The sequence below is a fragment of the Littorina saxatilis genome, linkage group LG16, assembly GCF_037325665.1.
Source record: "Littorina saxatilis isolate snail1 linkage group LG16, US_GU_Lsax_2.0, whole genome shotgun sequence".
NCBI classification, from domain to species: Eukaryota; Metazoa; Mollusca; class Gastropoda; order Littorinimorpha; family Littorinidae; genus Littorina; species Littorina saxatilis.
The window spans coordinates 41,865,615-41,878,350 of NC_090260.1; positions in this window are offsets into that span (position 1 = coordinate 41,865,615).

Sequence of the window (12,736 nt, forward strand, 5' to 3'; positions counted from 1 at the left end):
TGCATCAGTTCAGTAAGTCAATGGTTTCCAAATTATTATTTCAAGGCAAGAACAATCGGAATCGAAAACGTGTAAGTGATCACGCCATTGGCTTTTCACTGTGTGGCATAAATTTGGTTTTGTGTGACAGTGATCGACATCAAAGGTAACGACATATCGATTGCAGCATTGGGACCAGAGATTTGAATAGCCAAGGAACAAAGCCCCCCCCCCCCCATACTTCCTCATCACTTCCTGGTTACGGTTGGTTGTTAAAAGCAGTGAATATAATGTATACATATTAGCAGTCAGGGCACGGCTTCGCCCGGGGATATATAATATGTTACACACTCCGAGTTCTGATTAAAGGCTCGGTAATACCTGAAAATCGACCCTCGGGAAAATATGCAAGATATTCAGGACGAGGTGTGTAAGCTATTTATCCCATTACTCCGACGTTTTCATTAAAAACACTTACTTTTTCCACTAAAACCTGCCCGTGCCTGTTTTCAGCTTGCCAAAAGCCTCCGCAGTCGAAATTCATGTCAATGAATTCATGCGCAAAGCTAGTTCCCATTTGTCAGCATAATGAACGGCGTCATTCGACTTGTATGTGGACATTCAGTCATTCATATTGCTTATAAAAAGGTCTGCTATCTGCTTTTACATTTTGAAAGTCTTTTTTTTTTTTTTTCAAACAATTTTATTCAAATAAATAGCAACAATTAACAATATCTCATACAATGAGTTAAATACAACAATTAACAATATCTCATACAATGAATTAAATACAACTTATCGAGTACAACAAGCTAACTTTTCTTTAACGTTTTGTTCTTCGAACACTCACACAAAAATGCTTCTTATCTGTAACTGCCTATCAAAAATACTTTCCAACGGTAAAAACGAATTTGTTTTTTTATATATACTAACGCACATCTTTCCGATTAAGATAATGTGGTTCAATTTATACATAGTTGCCTTTTTCACCATTACAAAATGCATACCAAATAAAACATCACTAACTTTCAAAACAACCTTAATTTCTAAAGTACGAAATATAAATTTTTCAATAAACTTCCAGAATTTGTATACAACCGGGCATTCAAAAAAGAAGTGTTCAATGAAATCAGTTACATCACAACAGTAATTACATTTATTAGTTTCCGTTACTTTCATTTTACACAGGAGAATGTTGGTCGGATAAATGTTGTGCATAATTTTCCAGTGTAAAACTCTTAATCTAGTCTCTTGTGTTGACTGATAGGCAACTATCCAAGATCGTTCATCAATTTCTACATTAAACTTTCTCTTCCAAAATCCTCCGGAACATGGTACATCTGTTTTCATATTGATAATCTCTTTCCTATATTCTCTGGCACTTAACACATTTTTGCCGTTAAACAGTGGTAAGGTAATACAAACATCATCAGTCATATGTACATTTTTCCTCATAAATAATGACACAGCAGCTTTTACAACATTATATTGAAGAATTCGGTTTGGCGAATATCCAATCAAATCACATATATCTTGATATGATAATATGTCTCCCGAACGTACAATGTCAGTTAATACCAATACACCTCGTTGTATCCAACTTTCAAAAAATAAAACTTTGCCACTATACGTTATGCATGCATTATTCCATAATAAAACCGGCCCGATTGTCCCACGATCGTAGTGGTTATTATCCAGCCAATATTTTAATACTGCTTTCCAAAAGTGTGATTTCACTAGGTCTAACCCTTTAAATCTTGCACTGTTTACATTCGATAAGAAACATTCAAAATGCTTTCCAAAACGCAAATACATCATCTTTGGAGTAAAACTCCAATTATCATTTTCATTTGATGTAGTTAGTTGTGAAACCCATTGTAATAAAAAAGAAATTTGCATTTGCCTAATATCGATCATTTTTAAACCACCTTTTTCAATTTCAAAACATAAAACGCTTCTTTTCACCTTTTCAAAGGCCTTCCGATTACAATCTCTTTTTCGCCACAAAAATCTAAACAATAAGGTATTGACTTCATTCAAAACACAATCAGGTAATACAAACGCTTGCATAATATACACAAATTGTGAAATTAAAAACGTTTTCACAATACATATTTTCCCTACAATGCTCAAATTTCGCTTCTCCCATGCACAAATCAATCGCTTAATATTCCTTATTCTTCCAGTCCAGTTATCTTCTACCAAAGAAGCACTCTTATCATTACAAAAATATACACCCAAAATCTTCAACTTCTTCTTCCAACCAAAATTATAAAATGTTTCGTCACAATGTTTCCTACTACCCAACCACATCGCCTCAGACTTTCTCTTATGTATCCTTAAGCCTGAAAAGCTCGAAAAGTCATTCATTATATCAAGTGCATAATACATATCAATCTCATCCTTTAAAAAAAGGGTGATATCGTCTGCATACAGAGCAATTTTAATAACGGTTGCAATATCAACATTATTCCATAACGAAATTCCTTTAATACGTCTACACTGTCTTATTTTTGATGCCAACAATTCAATGGCCAGTACAAAGGCCAAACATGAAAACGGGCACCCTTGACGAATCCCGGCTTTCACATAAAAAAAATCAGACAACCATCCACAATACTGCACTGAGCTAACCGTGTCGTTCATTAACACAGTCACCCATTGAACAAATTCTGGCCCAAACCCGAATTTTTGAAAGGCTTTAATAATAAACTCTTTTGAAATACTATTGTACGCTTGAACACAGTCAATTGCGACCAACAGGCCAGGTTGATTTAACTCGTGTGATTGTTCGATTACATCATCAATTAACCTTAATATTGTAGATACTTTTCTGCCTTTAATATAACCGACTTGATCTTTCTGAACAATATCACCAATAACGCTTTCTAACCTTTTTGCCAAACACTTGGCTATCAGTTTATAATCGCTGTTTGTAAGGGAGATGGGTCTCCAGTTCTTTAATTCATTTTTAGGCAACTCCTTTCCCTTGTGTATAAGGGTAATGACAGCTTTGCGCTGCGTGGAAGACAATTTTCCATCGTCAAAACTTGCATTAAAAGACGCAATTAACAATGTTCTGATGCGGGTCCAAAACACTTTCAAAAATTCTACAGTAATACCATCAACCCCAGGGGCCGACCCAGATTTCATTTGTTTAAGTGCAGCGAGAGCTTCGTTTTCAGTTATTAACCCTTCACACTCATTTCTCTGAAAATCTGAAATCTGTAATGTTGTCACATCAGATAAAAACTGATCCACCTTCTCGTCCATGTTTTCAACGTTTACTTTTTTTCTGTACAAATCAGCATAGTAATTCTTTTGCGCGTTCAAGATTTCACGCTGGTCAGTTATCACTTCCCCAGATTCACACTGTATACTGTCCATTATCTTCGCATTTGCTCTGGCTTTTTCAAGGTTGAGAAAATACTTTGTGTTCTTTTCTCCCTGTTCTACCCACTTCGCACGGGCGCGTACTTGGGCTGCGCGAGCTTTACACTGCTCAACTAATTCTATTTTTAACTTAAGGTTCTCACGCTCGCATTGCATTCCACAGTTATCTGGGTCATTCGCTAACCTTGCATCCAAATCATTTAATTCAGCATACAACAAAACAATACCGTTTCTTCTTTCAACGCTTTTCTTCTGAGCGTACTGCATTGCATAATCTCTTATTTCACATTTTAACAGCTCCCATACGGTTTGATAATCAGTATCGTTTATAAAATCATATGCGTGATTTTCAATCATTCTATTCATACCATCAATGAAATCTTTATCCTGGAGGAGAGAATTATTGAATTTCCAGTAACTCGGGCCTCTGTCAATCTCAGATAATTTGAGTTGCACAGAACAACCTCTGTGGTCGGAAAAGGGAACAGACAATAAACAACATTCCGTAGTTCTATCAAAAAGTGTTGCACATGTAAATACATAGTCAATTCTCCCAGCAATAAACGGATTCTTCTTTGACCAAGAGAATTCTTTAATACCAGGGTTAAATAATCTCCATACATCAAACAAATCACATGCGATAAACATTTCATTCAGTTGTGACACTGCTCTTTCAGCGTGCCTTTCTCCGCTCACTATGTCTAACTCATTGTCAAGAACACAATTAAAATCACCACACACAAGAGGCGAAGCCTTCAAGGCTCACGTAAGAAATCGACAAACAGTAACACAAACTCAATCACTCCGTCACACATACACACACACACACACACACACACACACACACACACACACACACACACACACACACACACACACACACACACACACACACAGTAAGCATAGGTGAAACTATGCAAGAAAGCGAGACCCTGGATCTGCCAAGAAGTCTCGGCCCGCTCACAATAACAATGACCGAGACTTTCAGTAATTCCTTTGCGTGACGTCTAACCCTCTTACGTCATAATGTGACGTCTTCAAATAGTTTCTATCACACACGTCGAACACTTTTGACCGAGACTGACGTAATCCATAGACTCGGAAATGTTAAAGTTTCTACCACAGACATACACACATACATACATACATACGCACGCACAGACAGACAAAGTTTATCATCGCATAGGCTACACTTACGTGAGCCAATAATGACGTTACTCAAACGGGAATCTTTAATAATTGACACAACCTTCTGATAAAAAACACATTTGGAGTTTACATCGTTTGGCGCATAAGTCATTTTAAAATATCCCTGTGTATATTTGACATCGGCTTTCGTTATACTCAATTCGGCATACCGGGTTTATATTTTTACCAGAATTGCGCACGATAATGGCAGCGCAACAAATTCAGTTCGGGCCGTGCTGGTTTGATCGTTGATCCAAGTCAGTTCGCATGCAGTGTTACCGTGTTTGTCAGTCGGGGATAGAAATGTTGGCTGTCATCGCGCTGTTCTGTTTCGGTTTTCACACGTGGATCACTTACATATTCAGTCGTCGGGTTTAGGTGAGCCAAAGCTTCAATACTTCGCCTGTTGTAGACGTTAAGCAATAAAGCTTGGAAGTTGTATGTCGGCACTGAGAGTCGGTCGCGGTACATCGCTTTCTACTTTGTCCCGGTCTTGAGTTTGAACACCTAAGGTTGGCTACATCTAACACCTCACATCCTCTTCTCTTCCCCATATATCTTAACTGTATCTCCAACTTCTTTTCGTCTTCTTCTTTTCATTTTGATGCCACTCCTTCATTTGTCGCTGAACCCCGCAGTTGACTCGACTCGGATTCACACAAGCCCGTCTAACAGACGACAGTTCGAACAGTCTTGAACAGCACGGTTGCAAGCAGATTCAGCTATCAATCGAAGCAATGACTATTAGGGTTTAACGTCCGCTTAGACCAACTGGTTTATATTGGGACAGGTATTGGTAATACGTTGAAGATATGATGTGATACTTTGATTCGAACAAGCCCGCTGTGGCTGTCTTCTTCGACACACCAGCATTGGGTTTGTCTCGTCAAAGTATCCCTTCCTGCCCAAATGTCTATAGCTGGAACTGATATTCAGTTGGCTTCTCAAGTACGAAACCTCGGTGTCATCTTCGACGAAACTCTCTGCTTCAAACAACAAGTCTCCACTGTCTGTAGAAATGCCTACTATGAACTGAGAAAAATTAGCTCCATCCGCCACTGCCTTTCTTCCGATGCTACAAAAACCCTCATTTGCTCTCTCGTTCTTTCAAGGCTAGATTACGGAAATGCCCTTCTTTCTGGTTCATTTGACTATCTCATTGAAAAACTGCAGAAAGTACAGAACAACTCCGCTAGATTAATCACAAAGACCCCTAAAAGACACCACATCACACCTGTTTTGAGATCCCTTCACTGGCTGCCTGTAAGAAGTCGTATTCAATACAAAATTGCATGCATTTGTTTCTCTTTCTTTCATGGTACAGGACCTGCTTATCTCTCTGAGATGTTATCAAAATATTCAAACCTCTCCTCTCTTCGCTCTGCAACAGATACCAATGTACTTAGTAAACCAAAAAGAAACAGAAAATCAACTAACTATGGATTTGAGAGATCCTTCAAGTACCAGGGACCTCTTGTCTGGGAGAAAATCCCCCGGAGCATTAGGGATTCCCAGTCACCATCTGCCTTTAGAACAGCCCTCAAAACACACATGTTTAAGTTAGACCTCTGAAGGAGATCCCATGATCGGTGAGTCATCGGCGCTGCCACGTGTATTATCTACTAAAGTGTGGCGTTCATGAGGATGTGTATGTGCCTGTGTGTGTTGTACTAGAATAACGTATGCGTACATGGAATGACATTGCGGGTTACCTGAACATTGACAATGACGAAACAAAGATTGTGTGTGGGTGTGTGTGTGCGCGCGCGTGTGTGTGTGTGTGTGTGCGTGTGTGTGTGCGTGCGTGTGTGGGTGTGTGTGACCATGTTTGAATTTATTCGGATTTAGTTCTCTTTCCTTGTTTGTATTATGATTGTGTAAGTGTAAAGCGCTCTGGGCTCGTCACCACGAGGTTTACGCGCTATATAAGTAATCGTTGTTATTATTAGTATTATTATCGAAATACGATCATGATAATCAGAGACGAGAGTATGATGCATGCGTGTCGTACCGTTTTCCATTCCCTGAGACTTTCGCTGTGAACGTGGGATCTTTTTCGTGCGCATGTGTGCCCACGGAGGTGTTCGGACACCGAAGAGAGTCTGCACAAAGTTGACTCCGAGAAATAAATCTCTCGCCGAACGTGGGTAATACGTTGAAGATATGATGTGATACTTTGATTCGAACAAGCCCGCTGTGGCTGTCTTCTTCGACACACCAGCATTGGGTTTGTCTCGTCAAAGTATCCCTTCCTGCCCAAATCTCTATAGCTGGAACTGATATTCAGTTGGCTTCTCAAGTACGAAACCTCGGTGTCATCTTCGACGAAACTCTCTGCTTCAAACAACAAGTCTCCACTGTCTGTAGAAATGCCTACTATGAACTGAGAAAAATTAGCTCCATCCGCCACTGCCTTTCTTCCGATGCTACAAAAACCCTCATTTGCTCTCTCGTTCTTTCAAGGCTAGATTACGGAAATGCCCTTCTTTCTGGTTCATTTGACTATCTCATTGAAAAACTGCAGAAAGTACAGAACAACTCCGCTAGATTAATCACAAAGACCCCTAAAAGACACCACATCACACCTGTTTTGAGATCCCTTCACTGGCTGCCTGTAAGAAGTCGTATTCAATACAAAATTGCATGCATTTGTTTCTCTTTCTTTCATGGTACAGGACCTGCTTATCTCTCTGAGATGTTATCAAAATATTCAAACCTCTCCTCTCTTCGCTCTGCAACAGATACCAATGTACTTAGTAAACCAAAAAGAAACAGAAAATCAACTAACTATGGATTTGAGAGATCCTTCAAGTACCAGGGACCTCTTGTCTGGGAGAAAATCCCCCGGAGCATTAGGGATTCCCAGTCACCATCTGCCTTTAGAACAGCCCTCAAAACACACATGTTTAAGTTAGACCTCTGAAGGAGATCCCATGATCGGTGAGTCATCGGCGCTGCCACGTGTATTATCTACTAAAGTGTGGCGTTCATGAGGATGTGTATGTGCCTGTGTGTGTTGTACTAGAATAACGTATGCGTACATGGAATGACATTGCGGGTTACCTGAACATTGACAATGACGAAACAAAGATTGTGTGTGTGTGTGTGTGTGTGTGCGCGCGCGCGTGTGTGTGTGTGTGTGTGTGCGTGTGTGTGTGCGTGCGTGTGTGGGTGTGTGTGACCATGTTTGAATTTATTCGGATTTAGTTCTCTTTCCTTGTTTGTATTATGATTGTGTAAGTGTAAAGCGCTCTGGGCTCGTCACCACGAGGTTTACGCGCTATATAAGTAATCGTTATTATTATTATTATTATTATCGAAATACGATCATGATAATCAGAGACGAGAGTATGATGCATGCGTGTCGTACTGTTTTCCATTCCCTGAGACTTTCGCTGTGAACGTGGGATCTTTTTCGTGCGCATGTGTGCACACGGAGGTGTTCGGACACCGAAGAGAGTCTGCACAAAGTTGACTCCGAGAAATAAATCTCTCGCCGAACGTGGGGATCGAACCCACGCTAATAGCGACCAACTGGCTACAAAGCCAGCGCGCTACCAACTGAGCTACGTCCCCGCCCCCAATCGAAGCAATACTTAAAGCCAAAGCAAATAACCAAATGAGAAAACCTAACGTTTGATTTGACTTCATGGTGACTCTTCTGATTATTTTTTTGGCGTTGGAATGGATCTCAACGGGTTCCCAGCTACGACAACTTTTCCAGAGTTATGCACCGCAGGCATGCCTTCGACAATCGACTGTCAGTTTCAGATTGAGTTTTCGAACTACCAGGTGACTCACTGGGTTGTGTTTTGATTGCTCTCTCTCTCTCTCTCTCTCTCTCTCTCTCTCTCTCTCTCTCTCTCTCTCTCTCTCTCTCTCTCTCTCTCTCTCTCTCTCTCTCTCTCTCCAGTTCTCTCGTTCTGTCTCTCTCTCTCTCTCTCTCTCTCTCTCTCTCTCTCTCTCTCTCTCTCTCTCTCTCTCACGGTTCTGTGTAGATGGCTGTCTGTGTAAAAATTAGGGAGTATCGTCCCTTGATCCCACTCGCGATACTCGTTGAACATGCCTTTGACCATGCAGTCGCTTCAGCCAGCGAAATATCTCGACTCCGCTCTTTAAATCCATGCAGAATGTGCGTATCGTATGAAGTATTCTTTATTTTCTCAATATTGACACATGTAGGCCTGTACATATACGTGATATTGACTTTGACACCATAAAATATTTCAGTCGTATGTGGAAAAAAGTAGTCCATCTGTAAACTCTGAATAGGCAGATGACCTTTATAAATTATTCAATTGTACTCTGAAATCAAAGACAATGACCAATGACAGTTGATATCGAGACTCGGTTGTGATGGATAATTCATATGGTTGCGATGGATAATTCAGAATAATCACCTCCTCAGCTAACAGAGACAAAGAGGCAGGTCATGGGATAAACATAATTATCAAAGACCCACGAATAAAAGACAAATATGACAGAAAAACTGTAAATCATTTTTGTTTGCGGAAACGAGTTACCTCTCTTGCAAATGTGTTCATTGAAAACTTTAGGACATTTAAAATACTTTATGATCTTATAAGCATTGTAGACATTTGCTCCCCACTCAGACTGTCACCATAAATTCAATTCCTGCAAACATTGCTTTTATGGAATAAATTACCTCCCCTTTTTGAGAAAGATCCAGATAATTGAGCAACCTCCCTTTAATTCTGGAACCTTCCGGTACCTTAGTGTTTGATTTTATGTTCTGCATTTATTCTTATGATAAGAGGGACAGAGAATAGCTAACTTCCCTGGCATTACGTGCTTGCTATACATGAACAGCATGTGATTTACTGGCCTTGCATTGTTTCAATAATGGGGAGGTTCATTATCTGAGAAAGGAAAAATGAAACGAGAAATTGAAACCCAGGTGCACATCTCCGGCATATACATTAGACTAGATCAGCGCACGCGTTTGTGGCGTGTGTGTGTGTGTGTGTGTGTGTGTGTGTGTGTGTGTGTGTGTGTGTGTGTGTGTGTGTGTGTGTCGGTGTGTGTGTGTGTCGGTGTGTGCTCGGTCGTAATATGTATTATAGTTTAATGAGATAGTTATTAACAAAGAGTGAAAGCAGCATACGGCAAAAGACATGTCTATCTTCCCCCCTCCCCAGAACGTGAACATCCTATACCGCAGCGACAGGAACGTGAATAACATTTGTGTAGCAAAACACGTCAATGATACATTATGTTTTTCTATTCCTTCGTGGTACACATGGTGTAACATCCAGCCTCACAAACGTTGTCAACAGCAGGCAAGGATTGTTAAGAGGGAACCATAGAGACGACCCATTTTCCCAAAAAAACATTCACTGAAGCGTGAAGAGGGTGTGGCCTGGTCGATAAATTAGGCTTGGTTGCAATATCCGAGGCGACCTCAATTATATATACACGCACGCATGCACGCACGTACGCACGCACATACACAAACACACACAACAAACAATTAATAAAAGTCACAATTGGTCTTTTACGTTGTCGATGTAGTAGGGGCTCAGGAGAAATCTACCCCATTTCTACTCATCAAACTCGCGGCATGCGTCATTTGACATGCAGCACAATAGTTGCCTCGGTGAATGGCTGCTTTGAATATTCATGTCACAGAACATCAGGACCCCCCCCCCCCCCCCCCCCCCCCACCACCTCCTTACTCAGCCAATATACGCTTTTATAAAGACTCAAAATAACCCCACCATAATTATGCTCCGCCCCTTTCCTCTCCCTGCCTGGCCAACCTGTGCGCCCCTGCCACCTATCGGAAGCCCCTCCCTCACCTGCAGTAGGTAACAAAAAACCCCACTGTTCTGTCGACTTCCTGGTAAGCTATTGACGTGTTGCCTAGGAGTCAGCTCTGTGATCCAAAGCTATCGACCTCATGCACCGCTCGTTAATTGTCGGCAATACGGTCTGGGCGTTGAATGCAAATGACGACTCTTTCGTGATTGTGAGAAACCAGGATGGTGGGCTAATTCAATTCAAAGCATGTTGATTGGTTATTTATAAATGAAAGGCAGTGGTGACGTTTTTCTACCACGAGTTAACGATTTTTTTGATTTATTACTGCAATAAGCTCTAATGTGCTTGCTGAAAAAAACGGGGCGTGTAAAGTCATGCAGATAATATTATCATGAAGGGACCCATTGTCGGGTCTTTGAGACATTATTGATTTCGTCTGGCGCCGTCGTAATCGCTCAATAGTGTTCACTCCATTGGCTTCTCACTGTGTTGCATACATTTGGCTTAATGTGACAGTGATCGACGCCAACACCGGAAACGACGTATGCATTGCAGCAATGAGACCAGAGGTTGAATACCCAAGGAACAATACCCCCCCCCCCCAACCCCCATTCCCCCTCATCATTTCCTGGTTAGCTGGTTGTTAAAAACAGTGGATTTAAATTATGCATACTAGCAGTCGGGGCCCGGCTTCGCCCGGGGATGCAGGATATCAAAGAACCACAAATGAAAGAAAAATATGAAAACAAAACTATAAATCAAACTTTTTGCGGAAAGGACTTCCCTCCTTTGCAAATTTGTGGATTGAAAACGTTAGGACATTTAAAATAAATACGTTATGTTATAATAAGCATTTGAAGACATTGCTCCCCACTCGGACTGTCACCATCAATTCAATTCCTGCAAGCATTGTTTTTTCATGGCATAAGTTACCTCCCTTTGTGAAGAAAGTTACAGATAATTGAGCAACCTCCCTTTGATTTTGGAACCTTCCGGTACCTTCGTGTTTGATGTTATGCTCTGCATTAAATGCTATTCTTTTGATAAGAGGGATAGATAATCTCTAATGTCATTGGCATTATGTGCTTGCTACATATAAACAGCATGTTTTGTACTGGCCTCGCACAATATAGGCTGTTTTCAATAATGTGGAGGTTCATTACCTGAGAAAGGTAACAATGAATCAAGAAACTGAAACCCAGGTGCACATCTCTGGCGTATATGTTAGAGTAGATCAGCGCGCGCGCGTGTGTGTGTGTGTGTGTGTGTGTGTGTGTGTGTGTGTGTGTGTGTGTGTGTGTGTGTGTGTGTGTGTGTGTGTGGGTGGGTGCGTGCGTGCGTGCTTGCGTGCGTATGCCGGTGTGTGTGTGTCGGTGTGTGTTCGGTTGCATTATGTATTATAGTGTAATGAGTTTGTAATTAACAAGGAGGGAATGCAGCAGACGACAGACGACTGACGACATGTCTACCTGCCCCCTCGCCCGAACGTGAACATCCTATACCGCAGCAACAGGAACGTGAATAACATGTGTGTAGCCAAACACGTCAATGATACATTATGTTTTTCTATTCCTTCGTGGTACACATGGTTTAACATCCGACCTCACAAACGTTGTCCATAGCCGGCAACGATTGTTATGAGGAAACCATAGAGACGACCCATTATCACCACCAAACAAACATTCACGGAAGCGTGCAAGCCTGGTCGACTGTCGATTTCCTGTAAAGCTATTGACGTGTTGCCTGGCTCCCTTGTGATTCTGAGAAACCAGGATGGTGGGCTAATTCAATCAAAGTACGCTGGCTGGTCATTTCTCAATGAAAGGCAGTGGTGACGTTTTTCTAACAGGAGTTAACGATTTTGTTATGTATAACTGCAATCAGCCCTACCGTGCATGCTGAAAAAAACGAAGCGTGTAAAGTCATGCAGATAATATTATCATGAAGGGACCCATTGTCGGGTCTTTGAGACATTATTGATTTCGTCTGGCGCCGTCGTAATCGCTCAATAGTGTTCACTCCATTGGCTTCTCACTGTGTTGCATACATTTGGTTTAATGTGACAGTGATCGACGCCAACACCGGTAACGACGTATGCATTGCAGCAATGAGACCAGAGGTTGAATAGCCCTGGAACAATACCCCCCCCCCAACACCCATTCCCCCTCATCATTTCCTGGTTAGCTGGTTGTTAAAAGCAGTGAATATAATGTATACATACTAGCAGTCGGGGCCCGGCTTCGCCCGGGGATGCAGGATATCAAAGAACCACAAATGAAAGAAAAATATAAAAACAAAACTTTAAATCAAACTTTTTTGCGGAAAGGACTTACCTCCTTTGCAAATATGTGGATTGAAAACGTAAGGACATTTAAAAAACTTTATGTTATAATAA